Raw genomic sequence first — 20974 nt, 5'->3', positions numbered from 1 at the left:
AAAATTTTGTTAATGTTTATTTTTTAAAACATTCTTTTTGATTTTGTTTTAATTGGATTTTTGTTCTGGAATAGTTCATTTTTGCAATATCCTCCTTTCTCAAAACCAGTAAAGTAAATTATCCTCTTTTCTGAAATATTCTTCTGGTAAGCCTGTGGTTGCTTTTTGTAAGGTTTTGAAACAGAAACTCTTACCATTCGCGTTCTTGATATCAATCATTTGTGTGAATATCACCTTACTAGTTGTGCTGCTAGTTTAGTTACCTGGAATGAAAAGAAAACAAACAAAAATTAGTTCGGTGGAAGATACAACAATACGTCATGAATGTAACGAAAACGAACGCTTCAAAACACTTCAACATTTCAAAAAGACGTTGGTTTTCCCTCTTTACTTCATCCAGATGATACAATAGGAGTTCTTCAAGGGACTAATTCAGTTTTGTAGTAATCCCTACAAGACATTCTTCCAAAAGTTCTTTAAAAATCACGCATGTTCTTTTTTTAAAACCTCGAGTTATTCACAGGAATAGTTTTTTTAATTGATTCTTTTATTTTTTGCTGATAATCTGCTTTGGTTAGGTTCATGAATTCGTCTAGAACCTCTCCAAAGATTCCTTTTCCTAAAAATCTCCAATTACACTTCCAATTCAAATTCACTCAGAAAAAGCTCTGATGAATATCCTCAAGGGGCTCAGATAGCCGTAGCGGTAAACGCGCAGCTATTCAGCACGACCATGCTGAGGGTCGTGGGTTCGAATCCCGCTGGTCGAGGATCTTTTCGTAGAGGAAATTTTCTCGATTCCCAGGGCATAGAGTATCATCGTACCTGCCACACGATATACACATGCAAAAATGGTCAATCGGCAAAGAAAGCTCTCAGTTAATACTGTGGAAGTGCTCATAAGAACACTAATCTGAAAAGCAGGCTTTGTCCCAGTTGGGACGTAACACCAGAAAGAAGAAGAAGAAGAAGAAGAAGAAGAAGAAGAAGAATATCCTCAAGGAAGGTTTTTAGAGATTCATCTGAAAAAAAAAGAAAATAACATACTGTTGAAACCAAAGCTTTTTTTCAGATACGTTTATTTCAACCTTGCTGCTATAAAGAATGTACGAAAAACAAGAAAACGGATATAAGGTTTGCATTTTTTCATTACAAATAAGTGTTTAAGCAATAGTAACTCAATGTTAATGATGTTATGTTAGTATGGTGAGTAATAAATTCTCAATGCTATAATGTTAGAGCCCAAAAACATATATGTAAGGTATAAATTAAAAGAGTTATAATAAGAGATATAATTTAAGTTTTGCAATACAGCTGGTTTTGTAGCCACAAAATTTCGACATCATATTCTGCCTTCAAAAGGTTTTTAAGACTGCTGACGAATTCCATCCAGAATGAGTAGAAAAAAAATCGTGCTCGATAATCTTCGAATTGGATTAAATTTTGCACATGTTTTTGGTATTGTAGAATAAGTGTTTTTCATAGAAAAATCGATTATTTTGACTCAAGATTAACTTTTGAAAATGGCTTATAAGCTTTTGCATGTAATTTCATAAAAACTTCGAAACTGTTTGTTTTAAGAGAAAAGCGTTCTATGAAGAAGTTGTAGAAAACCAACAAAAAAAAAAAAACAATTATTATAAAACCCCATTTTTAACATTATTTAATTTTTCATCATAGAATCTTTATAGGAACAGATAATTGAGGCAAAGTTTCATGATGCATAAATTTTTAATAAAACAATTTCTCTTAGAACAACTTTAAGTCGATTTTCATTTTTTTTTGTCAAAATTAATACGTTTTGATAATACAATAAGAATCGTTAAATAATTTCAAACCATAATGATCACTTTTCTAGAATTTTCAATTTTCATTGTATCATGTGTTCGCGCACATAAGAGTGTCTGTGTGGTAGTCGGAATCTTTCGGACTCCTTTCATTCATTGTCGCGTTGATAATCGGAACTGTAGCAGAATTGACACACGAAATTGATGAACTACAACACAACGTTTGTTGACGGAAAACTGGCACACAGAGTCTTCTGTATTAATACGGCTGTTAATTGCAAACTTATGGACTGTTCATTAAAGAAAGTGGACACGTATTTTTTTAAGCAAACTGTTTATTTTCGAACAAATTCATGAGTTCTCTTGAAATACATGGAAATCAAAGTAATCTCGACCAAATTCACATAAGTTTGAACATTTATTGAGCATTCCTGGATAATGCTCTGACTTTTCTCTTGATGCCTCCCATCGAATTCTGCACAACTTTCTTCGTAACTTTTCTTTGTGTTGCTTACCACATTTTCTTGAAAAAATCCATGGAACTTGCTAATCTTCCATCCTTCTCAAGATGTTGTTTGATTATTGCCCAATATTTCAAAATGGGGCATAGTTATGGGCAATTCGGTAGAATCTGCCATGTTTTAACATATTCGATCAGACACGAATGCCATGATAAATGGTAAAGTGTCTTAAATAAAACATAATAATAAAAATAACATATTCGACTTTTTCCTTCTTGATCATCTCTAAAGTAGCTGAAGCATAGTGAGTCGATGCCAGGCCTGGCCAAAACAATGGTTTAGGGACAAAATGTCGAAAGCCAAAACGTCGAATGCCAAAATGTCGAATGCCAAAACGTCGAATCCCAAAACGTCGAAAGGGACAAAACGTCGAACGAACAAAACGTCGAAAGCAGTCATTTTGGATAACTAGTGTTGCTCTGGGAGGGAGAAACCAATACAAAATTTCTGTACGTCATAGTGAGCCGAGATTCCGCTGTCACGAACTGTCACTGTGAGCCCAGATCTCAAACACTAACATGGAAAAAGCGCGTAACTGATTAAAACACATTTTCGCATTTCATCAAAAGTGACAAAAATTGAATGAAAATCAATTCATACACAAAATGTAAGTAATGTCACGTGAGCACCTTCCAACTCATTGAATATAAAGCATTGAACAACGCATCGTTTTACTTTTTCCAATGAAAATTATTATTTATTGCATAGAAAACTGTGGCCCTTTTTCCATGTTTGTCAGGAAAGATCGAAAGTACACTACAAAAGAAAACTAGCGGTTTTCCCCAAGCCTGCCTTGATTGATGTTGGCAAGCTGGAGTTATCTTGCAGTTCAAACAAACGTTATTCTATATTTTATGTGTAGTATCGGTGCCTCCCTCCCAGGTGTTGCTAAGGAAAAAACGGTTGCGATGCAGACGGCGTTGGAAACAGCAAAATTTACAATTTTCATCGCAGTATGCATGGAACTTTTTTTCTCAGAAAAATGTCACTCTTACATCCATTTCAGACGAGGACAGAAGAATTTTGTGAAGCAAATTGAATTTGAAGTACAGAAGTGACCAAATCAACCAAGTCAACCATGATGTTGAGGGTATAGGTTCGTGGGTTAAGTAGTATTTTCAGCAACGGATACCGCAGATCCCCCCCGGTTTGCGAATAATCATGTTCCTTTTCTTTCCCTATGAACATCCTTTTTCAAATTTTCTTTTAGTCTTTTCCTTCCGATAAAAGCGTCCAACGGTTATATTCAATAAAATAACTTTATTTTCGTGAAACAAGGCGCGCGAGTTGCATGTCTATCGATTGGATTCTTACTGACTAATCTATTGCTGTTGTTCAAACTGATCAGTTTCGTAAATGTGACATCATGCTATTGTTACTATAGTGTTTGTAGTTCATGTTGTTTAGTATTTAAATTATAATACAACATTTTGTGTAAAGTCGGATGATATGTATTACCAAACATGATAATTTCAAAAACTTAATTTCATTTGCATGTTTAACTACTCCAATGTGTTGTAAACTAATTACTAACAACTTACACATAATTTTGAACAATTAGTAAATTCTTTATTCTTTAAAAACTTACTTATTCTTTTGTCGAATAAGTAAAACTGAACTGATTATCTGTTCAGAAACTGCTAATTATTTTCGAAAACATGATTATCTTTTCTGAAACTTTGGGATCACATATATAGAAGTCAGGAGCTCCAGCAAGTTTCCTATATGAACTACTGATTTAAATTTAGACGTTGTTTTTTTTTTGGTGTAGAGAATTTATACAGTTTTATAATTTAAGCGATAGTGAGACAGCACCAAAATAGAAAGAACAATACAAGTATCAATTGAAAACATAATGAAAACCGAATACTATACAATTAATTGAATTGGGATTAATTGATATTTTCATTTCAAAACACGCTAAATATTTGACTAATATTAATACTTTGATGAGACACTCTAACACATATTTTGTAACTTAATGATTTAAACTTAGATATTGTTTAAATCATCAATTTCAAAAATTTCGCCAAGTCTTGGTAATTTTAAATTTGACTTTTTGATATATCATCCAGTACCAACTAAAAATTACGGTACCACGGTAATAACATTGGAAAAAATTGTCACTGCTTTAACTGTTCAAAACACTGTTTGATTTTTGCATTTTTGCGATTTTCATCATATTTTTTCATATCTTTGAATAGGTTGATGTTTTGTCAGACACAGACTTTTTTGTCTGTTCCATGTTTTATCCCTCCGACGTTTTTTTCTTTCGACGTTTTGGCATTCGACGTTTTGGCATTCGACGTTTTGGCATTCGACATTTTGGCATTCGACGTTTTGTCCCTTCGACGTTTTGTCCTTTCAACGTTTTGGCATTCGACGTTTTGGCATTCGACATTTTGTCTTTCGACGTTTTGTCACCCAACCCAAAACAATGGGGGCTTGTTATACTTTCGGTAGATGGGCAGAAGACGTTTTTAAATGCATTCAGTTCTGTAATTTTCGCCGTTGATTGAACTCGTTGTGAAAAATGTAGTACTTTTCATACCGCAGGAGCAAATTGCTTGCCATAAAAAACTTTTTTTTTCTGTTCGGATGAATTGCACGTCGTCATAAGCATCTGTTTTCGAAATAGTGTTGAAAAATTGGAATTTGGACACTTCGCGATTTAAGCCAAACCTCGGAACGACAGCTTTTCTGAACACCATTTGTGCAGAATAAATCTGCGTGTCGCCATGTTAAACCGATCTATCGCTTGGAATTTACAACTGTTCGATGTCAACTTTCTTCTGCTGTCAAAATAAACACTTGAGTACACACTGAAACAAAATTTGAATTTTTTCCTTGGAATTTTCACACCAAAATGTTAACAATCAGATGTCCACTTTCTTTAATGAACAGTCCTTAGCATCAAGTACTATTCTGACTTTATTTCGATTCAACCACTGTACTGTACTGTAAACTGTTCGCATAAACTTTGAAGGTTCACTGTATTTCTGGACGATTACAAACTGGACGCGCACGAACTAACTACATTAACTGTTGATCGGTTATTAACTGTAATGTACCGTAAACCGGGGTATCATTGATAAGCGGGGTAACATTGATCGGAATGACTCATCTTGTAAGAAGTTCGTATCATCATTTATTGATGGAACATTTAAAAATCATGAATGATGTTTCTTTTTCTCATATGCATAAGCTAATGAAAGTAAAGATTTTTGCGAAAATTGCATTTACCTTATGCGTAAATTTGTCAACTTTTCAAAACAATGATTTCAATGGGTGAGGGACACTACCGAAGATTCATATCTCCCATATGTACTACAAACGATATGAGCAAGGAAAATGCGGTTCTTACTAAAAATGGCATCGCTGAAAACGATTCCATTGTCTTAACTTTAATAAGCATGCTCAATTAGGCAACATTAACGAATTACTGAAAAGAACATATATTTCGCTTAGGAAATTGCCTACCTCTACGCGTATTCCGTGGTTTGAGGTGTTTTTAATTTTAAAATAACTCAAAAAGTAAATGACTTGTAAGCGTAAGGCCTTCATATTTGGCTTCAGGGGTCATGATTTGAGTAAGTAACGACATTTTCAATGTTACCGAACGTTGTCTACATAAGTGATCAAAGTTACCCCATATCAGCTCAAAAAATCGCTTAAAACATTTTTTTAAACATGCTTAAATCTTTCAAGAAAGAAAATGCAGTATATAATCACTAGCTATGGTTGGCAGTACTTGTTTTAAAAATATAAAATTTGCAACATTTGCATTTTCAAACGAAATATTTAAGAAATACAGTAGTGACCCGATTTTGTCAGCCCCTGATTTAGTCTACCCCCGATTTTATCTACCCCCGATTTTAGCACCTTTTTAGACCCGATTTTGTCTACCCCCGATTTTAGCACCCTTTTAACCTGATTTTGTCAGCCTTCAAAAAATACATTATTTTTATGTGGAAATATTAGGTACAACCACAATGTATAAAGTCAGGTATGACATTAGCCACGTCTATACGATAATCTAAAGTATGAATTCACTTTGCATCGCAGTTGTCACAGAACGCAGTTACGTTAGGGATCTTGTATATTATTATGGTTCATACAAAAATATAAAAAAAACGCTGTAAACAATAACAAAAACATTAAACAAAGTCTATAGGCGAGAATAAAAATAAAAAGTAGTCGAAATTTATTTTCCCGATTTTAGCTTTTTCCAATTTTGTCAACCCTAAATGCAACATGGGGCTGACAAAATCGGGACATTACTGTATTCAAAAAAATGGTTACTCCGGATTACGGTACTCAATTTTGATCTTTTATATAATCTTTCTATATAGACTAATTGTTCTGAAGCATTCTAAAGGCAATTATAGAGCGGTCAATCACCTTCTACTGGAAGTTTGTTACATATAATGCTAAGTTTTGGCGATAACAGTACTGAGTGACTGAGTGCATAACAATTGTATGAGATTAAGTTTTGGTTACTTTACAGTATGACTGATCAATTTTGGATTCATTGATTCTATCTGAACTTGCGGAAACATCATGTTTAATGCAAACAATTATTAATTAAATAATAAAATATTGCCATTTCATCAGTTATTAGTGATTCTCCATCAAGAAAAATAAGTAAGTGGAGATAAATATGGCCTATACCGAATACGAAATGATGTAGAATCGCGAAAAACAAGTATAAATGGCCTATTTTTTTATTTTTCATTTTATTTCCACCGTCTTTGACATGAAGTCACACAGACTGAATTACTGTACTACATATTCTAAATATTATCTCTAATTCTACCACGAAATAAATTTTTAGACAAGTTAAAATCGAATTTTATGATATAAATAATATTTGATTGCTTTGAACTTGATGTTATTCAAAAATGGCTACTTTCAGAGAAGTGATCATGACAATTATTATGCTTTAGAATAAAAATTTTTTTTTTGCAATTGGGTTAAATGGACAAATTGATGTTTAGTTAGCGAAAAAGTTACACGTCTTGTTGGTGAGAATCGAACTCACGACTCCCTTTTTAGTAGATTGAGGTATTTATCTAAAAAAAAAAACAATTGACCAAAAGTTGTACTTGGAACAATTATTTTATTAAAAAATTCTCCATCATGAAACTTTGTTTCAAATATCTGTTTCCTATCAAGATTGTAGGGTAGGTGTACCAGTTATGGCCATAGTGGTTCCCTATTTCGCCATACGTGATAACTTGAATGTCTCAACATTTTGAAAAGTTTTGTGTGTTTTAGCAGTAAGATATAGGATATATCTTGATGTTAAAACATTCAAAAAGATTAAAATTGTGAAAGTCATCGAAATTTCACATATGGTCAAATAGGGAACCACTTTGGCCATAACTGGTACACTTTCCCTATCTCAAATTTTTTCATAAAATTTTAGAGATATTGTATTCCAAAATTTATGTTTTAATTTTGTTTTTTTTTTTCGTGAAAACAAATAATATATTTTTTCAGTGTATGATTTTTTTGTAGTCCAAACGGTTCACTCAATTTCATCATAGAACGTTTTTCTCTGAAACCAACAGTTTCGGAGTTTAGTTGTTTTTTAAATCAACTGCATGCAAAAATTTTTAAGCCTTTTTAAAAAGTTATTCTTGAGTCAAAATGATTTATTATAGTGTTTATTACGCCCAATGGTATGTGTTGCAGACGCTGCACTAAACGATTTTAGAAATAACAGACATATAGGAAAATCCATTGCAACAGAAAAACCCTTTGTTCAGAAAAACGTAGCGATTGTAAAATCATTAGATGAAAAGAATTTCTACCCCTTAAGGTGAAGCGGCGTGTAAGTCAAAGAATCATTAGAATCATCATTGATGTAATAGTAGTAGTGTCACCTTTCCATGTACATTTTCAAAACAAACAAACAAAAAATATATAATTTTTGTTTAGCATATTTTTATGTAAACACACGGGAAATTCAGTAATTTGACGAGTATTGAAAATCAAAATCTGCTGGTTAATCGTACATATCAAAAGAACACATTATGATTTATTGACGAGCAACGGAACTTCTCTGTTTGATGTTGAATCCATCGCATATTCTTGTTATGCATCGGCACTGTTTATGTTTGCAGGAGATGACGGTGTTGCCAGGTGGTAGGTGTCAGATTTTTCAAAGGATTGTAATATGTTCGTTTTCAGAACATTTGCGACATATTATGAAACCTTATAATTCTTCAAAAAGTTTTTTATCACAAGATAACTGATTTAATGAAATTTCCACGATGTTTGTGATCAATTCTCATTAATGGCAATGAATTTATGGAAGGCATCCTTGGCATCACTGCGCTTCACGATCGCGATGATTGTGCACGTACGGTGGTGTCGTCGTCGTCGTCGATTTGCTACAAGTGAAAAACGCCGCCATCATATTTGATTGTTGCGGTTGATAAAACTATAAAAATTTTCAGTTCTCGTTTAAAATATCTTGCTTTAAGGAAAGTAAATGAAAGATTTGTTAAGTGAAAGTGTTGTGAACGCAATATTAAATCCAATACACTCATTTTTAATGCAGAATTACAACGGAAAAGGTAAGCACCTTCTATTTACAAGTGTAGTTGTGTGAGGCAATGAAATGCGGCATAAGTTTGGAGATTTTTTTGGGAATATAAATCTCAAGTATATTGTCACTAAATTGACAATGAAGTATCTGAAATTTATGATTAAATATTGGAGTACCATCTGAAGCATTTTTCTTCGAATAAAATATCCATATAATCAGGCGATGAGCAGTTATATTTGATTGATGCTGCAAATACCAATACTATCATAACGTTATGTTAATGTTTTTGAAAGAAGCCATTTTGTGATGACGCACCAAAAGGCCTTAATGAGCGTGGCCAAAATCCCCGAGCAATAAAATCATCCCTCAAATCAGGTAACGCACGCATCTCGGTTTTAAACAAAAGAGCAATTATCTATTCCATGCGCAAGGGTAGAATAATAAAACATAGACAGTAGCCGAGAAGGGCGCCGCGACCAAGAGGGCCAACCGTTTTTTGTGCTCAGGTAATCGTAGGTAAATTTAGTCGTAAGTAATTTCTTGTATATATATCTCATACATTTTTGAAAATATATGTCATTCATAGTTTAGCGATCACACGCTGTAGTTTTTATTCGTTGGCTTTCTCGACAATACCTTGGTCGAACTCACATCCGAACGCTTTGTTTTCAGTACTGTCTTAGAATTTTGGAATAGCTTCTCGAATGAGTGGAAGGACTAGCCAAAGATCAAGCTTTACTTGAAATCATTACCATATTCTCAGACCCTTTAACCCCGGAGCCCACAGTATGGGTGTCCTAGTGTAGAAGTGATTATGAACCTTAGACAGGCGTTGCAGAATTCGCTCTCATTTGAGAATGAAGCACGATCAAAGCAAGCAAAGAAAAACATCCCATCTGTTGCGGTCCACGATCGTCATTGTATCGCAAGGTGTAACAAGTCTGATAAATGGAAGCAGCGAGCGAGAGCCCCAACGAGAGAGCGATGATAAAATCCATTTTTCTCGCTTGTTTACCGTTGGGGATAGGGGTTTTTCTTAACTGGCACGATAAATAATCCACGAACTTCCAATAACAACAGTGTCCCCCAGGCTTGGAGCATGTTTAGAGGGGTTTTATCATGCACTACTATCCCCCCAATCTGATCAAACTTGTAGCAGTATACGATAAACAGTCTCTCATAATGTGCAGCATGTTATGATAGTTACAGAGAGCGATACGTGAGAGATTCTCTCAATTTTCTCAGGATTCAATCCCTGACCTTAGAGGAAAACAATATGCACTCTGTCTCAAAAAACACCCAAAGTTCGGGTGTAAATTTTCAAAATTGGGTAATATTTCCATATGCATTTTGACGAGTCTGGAAAGCGTGTGTAAGTTTATTTGAGGAAAAACAAAAACAAACTCTGTATGACAAGCGTATGCTAGTCTTCGTGCATTCAATTGTAAATAAGCTCTATTCCGTGGAAAACATTTATTCTACAAGGGTGGAGGGCGTCAGTTAACTGGGAGTAATATTGAAAAGCCGCCAACCTAAGTCCAGAACCAGTTTAAGTAGTAAGGCTTAACGCATAAACGTAAACATAAGTATTCGCAAAATTACAGGTAATCAATGCGCTTGAAAGGAATTGTTTGCAAGCAGTTGTTTGATGCATGCTACTGCTGTGCACTGTTGGCAATTTAATGAGAGACATACCGTAAATTCGGATGAAATTGATCAGTAGGGTGAAATTGATCACCGTGTCACTCGATTTTATTTCTTCCTAATGGAGCACACATATCAATGTAACCTGCAGGAATGAACGTTGTTTGTCGTAACTATTGTTGAATTGTATGTTGTAAAGTTTTTTGCGTTAAAGAATGTTTATTTCTATGAAAATAATGAAAAATTACAAAATCATGTGCGGTACAGTATTGACAAACATTCATAAACTTCTAGTTCTAAACAAGGATTTGAACATGGTATAAACCTGAAAGTTTGTGAGGATGCTTGAGATATATCCCCAAACCAGATTACATACCCAAAACTCGTACCAATTTGCTCATTTGATGGAAATAATTGTATTTCTGTTAGATATCAGGAAATTCCTTAGGAAATTGCATACATTTAGGCGTTTTCCGCGTAACTCTTGAAATTTAACTATTCATTATTTCTATAATTATTGTATTGTTAATAATTTAGCAAGTATATTCGGATTCAAGGACTTCAAATTTATTATATAGAGTTGTTTTGAAAACTAACAAGAATCGCATTGACAAGTGATCAATTTCACCCCGAAATGAAGTTCTCCGATTTTTTATTTTAGAGATATTCCTAAGCACTAAAATGGCATTTGTTAGAAAATATCGGTACATGAGTCAATGAGACTCACCTTCGTACTTGTTTTCCTGCATTCAATTGTTTAGCATTGTCAACATTATAGAAAACGGACAAGAATAACCGTGAAAAATGATCAATTTCACCCGAAATTACGGTACGCTTAATTCCCAAAATAGATGTTTTTGAGAACATGGATAACGCCTTCACCATTGTTTGGTCGTTATTTTGTATGGTTGTTTACATTTTAGAACCAGCGACACGTTGGGGTAGCACTAAAGAGCCACCAGTACCGCCCTTGTTATTCTACCATACCAAAAACATGTCCAAAATTTACTGCAAATTGAAGATGGTTGAGTTCTGTGACTGACCGATTTGACATGAAATTCACCTGCTAAGAGCCGAATTGCAAAAGATCATCTTTCAGCAACGTTGAATTTCACCTGAATCTATTATTGCATTTACGCAACTGTCATAAAATAAACGAAACTAGAAAGCTGAATAAATGTTGAATTGTTACTTGGGGTGCCTCATTTTAATTTATTACTTTTTTACTCCAACGGTTTTCATTTAATAAATAGGTGACGCAATAAGTATAGGTTTCAATCAAACTGTATTTCTTATGTGAAACTAAATACTTTTTTCATTTGAATGTCACAACAATTTACTCAATTGAATTGTACTACGCTGTACTATACAGTTGAAAAATCAGTTTATATTTTACCTTAATAAGTAAATCTTATGAAAATCCACTGAAATTTGTTTGTTTATACGAAAGTTGATGAAAATACGTGGTTCATTGTGCTCAGAGTAACAAGGGAATATATTGTTAAACTCAAAGGGAAAATATGTGTTGTCTTTTTTATAAATAGCAGGGGTGGTCTATTTGCCCCTATGGCATATTTTCCTCAAAGTTCGCTATACAGGTATTTAATTTTAATACCAATATATATAATTCATTTGCCATACTTTTCCGCTCGGGATGGAGCATTTGGAGCCAACAACAACAGCGATGACTGCGAAGGGAACCCAAACCGTCAAACAGCTTGGCATATACACATGTAGTCTCAGGCGAATGATTGACATTCAGAAGCTGCCGAAGTGATCCCTGATCTCGAGATAGCGAGATGCGATAGTCCCATTGGGGGAATCGAGTGGTTTTACCACCGGAGGGAGAGGAAATCAATCAGCCTCACACAGTCGGAGTATGGTAATGACGTGGAAGAACCCGGTCCCATAATCCTTCTCTTCGATTGGGAAACTTACATTTGAATCGCAAATTAGTGTTTTTCTTCTAGATATGGTAAAATCCAGCGGGCACAAAGGTCGTTGGATGATTTGTCACTTTTGGGGTGAAGTTAATTTGCATTCTCGGGATAAGCATCTGAAATGTTGCGTTTCGGAAACTGATTTGGATAGACTCGGAAGCCCACAAGCCTAGAAAATCACCCAAAGTATTTGTGTTTCAAATTGTCGATTGTTGAGGAGAAATAATTGAGGAGGATTTGGGGGTTTCTGAGCAGCTCATGAAATAGTTATTTATGCAACAAGTTGCAAAATGATGATTTTTTCAGCACAAGTTGTACGTTTATCCAACGAGGCTCACGTCGATTCTACGACCGGCGACCCCAAGAATCAGATACAATTGTACTTAAGCTGTGCGGCATGGCGAGATGAGTCGGTGAGATGACGACTCGTTTCAATTTGATTAACATTAGTCGCCTCACGTCACCCGAGGTGAGAACGACTCATCTCGACTCACACGCAGCGCAGAATAAGCATGGCATGAAGAGACTGGGTTATTCGGTTGACGCTTACCAAAACAGTACTGAAAAGTGCTACTTTTCAGCACCGAAAATAGTGCTAAAAAGTAGCACTTTTCAACACTGTTTCTTTCGGTAGGAAAAGTAGGCCGTTATGTTGATCAACTTCTCAATGAAAAGTTGATTGATTTGCAACGGAATTGCAAAAAAGTTTTTTTTGGTTTATTGTGGTAATGTAGATAACGTTGTGCATAAACAGTTTATGAAGACTTAAAGTATTCAAGCTATCTCATCACATACTAAAGCGAACTCGATCCAACAAGCATACACAGCCCTGTCGTCGTAAAATTTGAGCTTCTTAGTCGCCTTTTTTTGAGGGGGCGTTACTATAGCTCAGAGGGCGCTTCTATTCCCAGGCGTTAATGATGTCTTCTCATAAGAAATAAAACAAATTCTTTAATATATTGATATCAACTGTGATGGTGGTTATGTTGCTTTCGGTTTTCGAATTTCAGTTTATACAAATCATAAACGGAAATCCGAAAACCCCTAGCAATACTTTAATAGACAAAAATTACAATTATCACAAATACTTTAAGTCAAAATGGTATATTTGACTCATATTTCGAACACTTAAGACCAACAGTAACTACAAATGCATCTGATAGTCATAAATTTAAATATTTTTAAATATTTGTGAAAACTTAATTTATTCACAAAGTCCAAGTGTTAGCTATTGTATGTGCCGGTAAAAAAAATATTTAAACTTGTATAGTATTGTTTTTACGTAAATGTATGGAACAGAACGAATAAATCGAATTCAAATGAATAATTTCGAAAATAAATCTACCGAGTGTTCGGAATATGAGTCAAATTTGAAACAAAACGTTACATTCCTAACAAACGAAAACCAATATGCATTTGCACGTATTTAGTTTGTATTCCATTTCTATTGAAATATGAAACGATGAGATCAAGTACATAGGCTTAAACATTATTCAGAAAGATTTGCTCATGTTGAAAGTCAAATTTATTTCGTCCTTGTATCTACCATAACAATGCCTTATATACTACAGTATATGCTATGTGACTATTTCCTAGAGTCTAACAATTAATACTATTACGATATGCCCTTTCAAAAGAAATCTCAATCCATGAAATAAACTCAGTCTTGTAGAACCTATCACTCAGTGTAAAACGAAGCGTCTAGAGCCAATCCAGAAACCCCATCGAACCGTTTATATGGTAGCCAAAATTATTTTAGTTTAGACTACATCTTTGCTCCATGCGATGCCCCTGAAATAGCTTTGTGTTTCAGGGTATAAGGACTGTTCACTTTATAAAGTGGACAGCTTTTGCATGCTGTATATGTTTAATTTATCAATGAAATATCAATCGGTTTTCTGTACATCGTTCGACAAGTATCGTACAATGTTGTGATAATAAAAAAATCTCCAAATTAATTAAATTTCACACGAATATGGAACAACGTTTAGAACGGTCGATTTTTGGAGGTTATCAAAATCAACAATTATTAGAAATTTTATGGAAAATTTGACATTATATTTTTTTATTTTCAAAAAAGGCTTGATCTTCGAAAGCATCATCAATCACTTGCCTGATGTAAGAAATAAAGTTATATTTAGAGCAACAATTTTACAGATATAATAAAATCATTTTTCTCCGATATTTTCAGAGGAAAAATTTTTTAATTTGAAGTGAACTGATATGAGCAGAGTTTTTTGGTTTAAAGTACATCCTGATGGAAGTTCTAATTAGAAGAAAGATACGTGAAGAAATACATAGAATTTATCAAAAACTGAGCTTTTGACAAAATTTCAGGCTAGGGTCCAGCAATTTATCTTCTATTTTTTTTTTAATTCAAGCCAATCACGACGCAACCAGTTATTCTAATTGTATATGCCAATGGTGGTCCCGTTTCAGCAATAATTACTCAACAATAACTCGAAATATTGTTTAACCATATATTATGCGTATGTCAGACTAGAAAAAAAAAATGTAGACTGGACTAGAATGCAAAGAAAAGTTTTAAAGTTAAACATAAATAAATTGATACCTAAGATTCCGAATGTTTGATTATGTTTGAACGTAAAGATATATATGAAGCATACATAGAGAATTATATGATCTAGAACATTTGAACTGTTTTTTTACTTTTACTTCAGCCAAATTTATGGCTTAAATTCATTTGAAAAAAAAAATATCGCTCTTGAAAAAAAGTAAATAATTGCTCTGGATTTCAATATATTTCGACATGGTTTTATCTTTTGCAGTTTTACGTTAGATATATTAGTTATTATTATTATTATTATGTTTTATTAAAGACACTTTACCATTTGTCATGGCATTCGTGTCTAGATATATTAGTGAATCTTGGAATTGCCAAGTATTAATTACAGAATTACAATAACAAACTAATTCCATCAAATTTAAAAACACTAAAATGAGTCTCTTGGTGCATACTTGATTATGAAAGTTTATCATTATCACATGAAAATTATTGGTCCAAAACAAACGCATAACCTGTCTTAAGAACGCATGAGTTGAAGATATTTTCGGCGTTAAACTTTAACAAATTATATCAAACTTCGAGAGTGGTCTTAGGTCCCTTAACGATCAAGTGCTTTTATCGAAGGATCTCTCGAGATAATTTGACCAAAATTTCTTTAAAAATACCGCATAAAGCCGTGTAAACAAATGCTTTTATTTCGTGATATCCATTTAATTAAGGGATTGTGCTACTTTGCCCTAAATATTGATTCCCCAAATGTCGTCTCCTTGAATGTCTTTTCTCCGTTTCACAACTTCCTACAATTCAGGGTCGTGAACGGACCAATCATCTGGTAGGCACCCTGTCATTGAGAACTATTCTCGCATCTTTATGAGCTCCATCACTTCTCGAAGAGACAGGTCATTCGAAAAATAAAAGGCATTCGAGGAAAAGAGTCATTCGGGGAACAGTCGTTCGCAGAAACGACATTCGAGGAGAACTAGCACAATCAGTCGTTGGAAAAGGTAGAATTTCCAATTGATGTCCTAGAGGACGTTAAGATGTACCTAATATACGTGAGAAAGGAACAAATTAATTCAGGGCGTTGAAACATCTTGACAATTCCGATGACATCAATCAGAGCAACAAGATGCACACGATCTTCATAGAATAATGTTAAAATTACTCCAGAGCGTTGATACTGCTATAATTTTGTTTATTGATTTTTAACAGGGCGTAAATACAGTATTAGACAAAACATTTGCAACTTTTTCGATTTTCCATACAAAATGAACAACTTTGGTAAGCTAGATCTCAGTTATTTATGGACCGATTCGAATGAAATTTTAACAGAACATCAGATATAACTTGAATTTTAACATATATTTTTTAAAAAAATTTCCAGTCACGAGTTTATGAGTAATAACGGTTTAACTAAAGTGTAATTTTCGATGAAAAAACCAAAACTGTTTATTTTGAAATCTAATAGCCCTACACAAAAATTGTCTTCAGCAAACTTGTTCATCTCGTTAAAATCTACAACTTTGCTAAAGACACTTTGAAGCTATTCCTTCAATATATTTAGTTACCGTCGATGGGGGTGACAATGGGTCTAGGGGTGAGATTGGGTCAAAACGGAAAAATATGTTTTGTGAAATATTTCAGCTAATAACGCTGATATTACTAAAATTAATAATTCATATGTTAGGGAACATATTATTACACATAATTCATAACAATATACATTTTTAGAAAAAGTAGTTTTTGTTTACTACATCAATAAACTTGCATGTTGAAACTAGATAAAAATTTACAACATTAAATTTCTCCTGTACAAAGTATCACGCATGTACTCTAGCCTCTATCGGTGTATTAGAAGAATGTTGAAAGTCTTTTCATTACACATCACAGGTATTTTCCGGAATCTGTTTGATTTTCCCACAAAAAAATCATTTTTTTCGGTACGATGTCTAAAACATAGAAAATGGGGGTGAGATTGGGTCAAGCAAGAACGATAGTAAATAAAACTCCAAGTCCACTTTTTTGACATTTTACGTGCCGGATGTTCTCTTTTTTCATTAAGATGTGTTTATTCTTTCTAAATACAGCATCTCTGAAACATCAAACAAGTCTACTTGAATATTCCGTGCATTGAATAACAATACAACGTATTTTGACAACTTCTCAAACCAGCAACTGTGTTTCGTGCGCAGCAACATCGTAAATTTTTATCAAAATTGTGTTTTTTTTTTCTAAATTAGATTATTTATCAGTGTTTTCATATTATAGGAACATCTCACGGAAGTACAAATGAGTTGGATCGCTGAAATACTGGGATTATGACGTCAACTTCTGCCTGAAATTTATTGATCGTGGAATGTCGCACCGAAATTTAACTATTTGCGAAGGATTAAAGTAATCACTGTTTCAGTACACCTTTGGGGAAACTGAATGGGTTTTATAGCAATGGGGATGAGACTTTGAAGACAATTTGAGGGAAAAACCAAGAAAATTTATGTAAACTTGACGATAAATGTTGGGTTTACATATTTTTGCTCATAGCTCTTCAATTTTCAGTATAATCTTCCTTTTAAGTGGGTTTATCATACTTGTGAAACATCTTAGATATCTTTTTGTCTTGTTTGCATCGTTTTTTTGTCAATATTTTTAAGTTGTGAATGGTTTTGAAATCATATTCTCAAAAACAAGTTATCTCAATTACAGTGACCCAATGTCACCCCCTCTATGGGGTGAGATTGGGTCATTTTTCATTCACTTGTGGTGCCGCTGTGAATAAATTTTTGTCTTTAATTTTTTGAACAGTTGTTAATGTACCATCAAAGTACATACACACCAAATTTGAAGTTTATTGGAGTTAAATTGCGATAGTTATTCAAAAAATAAATCGCACATATCCCTTTTTGACCCATTGTCACCCCCAACGACGGTATGTCATTTATAAAAAATCGTCAAAAAATTCACTTTAGTCAAACCGTTACTGCCTTTGAACTTGTGATTGGAAAAATCACTCGAAAATATATGTTGAAATTCAAGTTATGTCTAATGTTTTGCCAAAATTTCATTCAAATCGGTCAATAAATAGCCGAGATATAGCTTACCAAAGTTGGTCATTTTGTATGGAAAATCAAAAAAGTTGCAAATGTTTTGTCCAATACTGTATGCTCCAGATCTCGCAAAGATCAGTATGGAATAAAGTCAAATTTCTCCAGACCGTTGATATAGCATGATCAATGTTATACAAAGCATTAAGATGTTTCTGAACTACGTGAAAGAAGGCCAAATTACTCCAGGGCGTTGCTAAAGATTGGAATTTTTAATTGATGTCATACAGGGCGTTAATATGCACCTGATCTAAGATCTACGTGAGACAAGGTCAAATTATCCCTGAGCGTCAAAACAGATTGTAATTTTCAATCGATACAGGGTATTGAGGTGCACTTGATCTACTTAAGACAAGGTTAAATCAGTGGAGGGCGTTTATTCTTATTTATTTATTTATTCTTTTTTTTTAACTTTGAATTTAGAAAGAGGGAAAAGTCCCTTTGAGTGGTTATTTTTACAAATCGTTCTCAAAAAGGCAAAAAACCTTTTTATTTTTTCAAAGGGCGTTTATACATTATGGCACTTATCCCGCAGGGAATTAAAATGCAGCTTATTTATATGGAAAAAAGTCAAATCACTCCAGGGCGTTGTCAAATCTTGGAATATTCAATTGATGTCCTACAGGGCGTTGAGATGTACTTGATCGATATTGGATTAGGTTAAATTACTCCAGGGCGTTGATAGAGCTTGTAGTTTCTATTTATTTTATACAGGGCGTCAAGATGCACTTGATTTACATGAGATGAGGTCAAATGATTATAGGGCGTTTATACAGCTTGAAATTTTTGAATAATGTCCTACATGTGATGCAGCTGATCTATATGAGATCCAAGATCTAGTGAGACAAGGTCAAATTACTCTAGGGCGTCGATACAGATTGCAGTTTTCAATCAATGCAGGGCATTGAGGTGCACCTGATCTACGTAAGACAAGGTCAAATCAGCCATTTTTTTTAACTTTGAATTTATAAAAAGGGAAAAGCCCCTTTGAGTGATAATTTAACAAATCGTTCTCAAAAAGGCAAAACACCTCTTTATCTTTTCAAAGGGCATTCATACATCTTTACGTTTGTCCCACAGGGCGTTAAGATCTAGCTGATTTACATGGCAGGAGCCCAAATTACTCCAGGGCGTTGATAGTACTTGCAATATTCAATTGATGGGGGGCGCAAAGATGCACATGGTCTACATAAGGTGAGGTCAAATTACTCTAGGGCGTTGGTGAAATTACTCTAGATCGTGGATACAGCTCGTAAATTTCGATTGATTTTCTACAGGGCGATAATATGCTCCTGTTCTATGAGCGTTAGATTGTTGTTGATTTCGCACATAATTTTTATATGACTTCTGGTCAAAAATTCTAAAAACAATCTAAGAAAAGCTTCTTAGTCGTCGACTAAGCGCGACTAAGCAGGACGACAGGGCTGAACAGCTTAACTGTAAGAACGAGTAATTTAAAAAGAGAGCTGAAATCTTTTTTGCTGCAGATCTCCCCACAACTTTTTAAAGAAAAATTAAATCTGTTCTTACAATTTTGCTTCTAACTGGACTAGCTAGTTCCAAATGTTCACATCAAGATGGCACTGCAAATACGAAGTTTTTCTGAAATACTAGTTCTTGATACTATCTTTGCCTCAGACTTTGACCATAGATATTCTGGATCGACTTTTCAGCATATATTAAAATTGTAAAATTTTTATGTTGGTCCAGAATAGCACGATTTTGTGTGAATCGTACTCAATTTTATGTTACTTATTATTAGCCTATACTGAATTAGGATGGTAGTGTTGCCTAGCGCAGAACATTTAAGCAAAAGGAACAAATGTGATGAAACAAAATGGATTAAGCAAAGAAATTAAAAATGATATACATAAAATACTCATAATCACTCATAAAATAGCAACCGGAGAAACAAGTTGAACAAGTAGCACAGATTTGCTGACCTGTTTTTTCGTCGCCACGAGCTCGATCCTGAGCCCCTATGGACCTCATGCAGCAATGGTGGAAAGCTGGTTGCAACTTTCGCAGAAATCTCCTCGGGAAAGCTCAAGTATACATCCTTGTGATGCGCTCTGAATAATGGAATATGAGATTTATTTCTCGTTGTAGTTTTTGCTTTTTTTCATATCCTACCGTTCTCCGTCAACCCCTTTGAGCAATACGGAACTAGAAAGTTCCTGCTTGTCGTCGTCGTCGGTCGTTTTCTGTTTCATCCAAACGATGTTGCCGCTTGCTTGTTCCAAGGAAACCACGGTGTGCCAGAAACCGTTATTAACAGAAAAAAATGTCCATGAATTCGGCACCTACTATTTGAAAGATATAGTATTCAAGCATCTTCTCCGTGAATTTGAAAATATTCTAACGAGGGAATCGAAAGTTATTGTGATTTGAAAGTTTTGAGCTATTTTGGAAGGGAAATTCACATGCTTATAAACATTTCCCAACGGTGCATCATTATTAAATTGTAAACCAGCCAAGTTATCACCAGCTTTGCATTAAGCATTCAAAACATGTGATATCCAAGCACCTTCTCTGTAAATTTAAAATCATTTCGTCAAGAAAATCTGAAGTTACAGTGATTTGTATTTCTATGATTATTTCTGTGAAGTTTAAATTATGGCTGATTTACATGCCTTTGTTATGAAAGTGTACGTAAGTTGCAAATTAATTTCAAAATTTCGACACATATTAACTTAACAGATTTGCATTCAACTTATATCTTACATTGAAGAAATGCAGTGTTTCGTTAAATCATAAGCAAATGAGTTCGTTTTTGTGAATTTTGTTTCATTCAAATAAGTATATTGGCGAATCTGAACAATTTGAAAGTGGCACCATGTTGCTCAGTCAAGGTTGGATGATCAGCTAGTGAGATCGTTTTATGCTAGTGTTTTAAAT

The sequence above is a fragment of the Aedes aegypti genome, chromosome 3 (assembly GCF_002204515.2).
Source record: "Aedes aegypti strain LVP_AGWG chromosome 3, AaegL5.0 Primary Assembly, whole genome shotgun sequence".
NCBI classification, from domain to species: domain Eukaryota; kingdom Metazoa; phylum Arthropoda; class Insecta; order Diptera; family Culicidae; genus Aedes; species Aedes aegypti.
Note: the sequence above shows the minus strand (reverse complement) of the source record.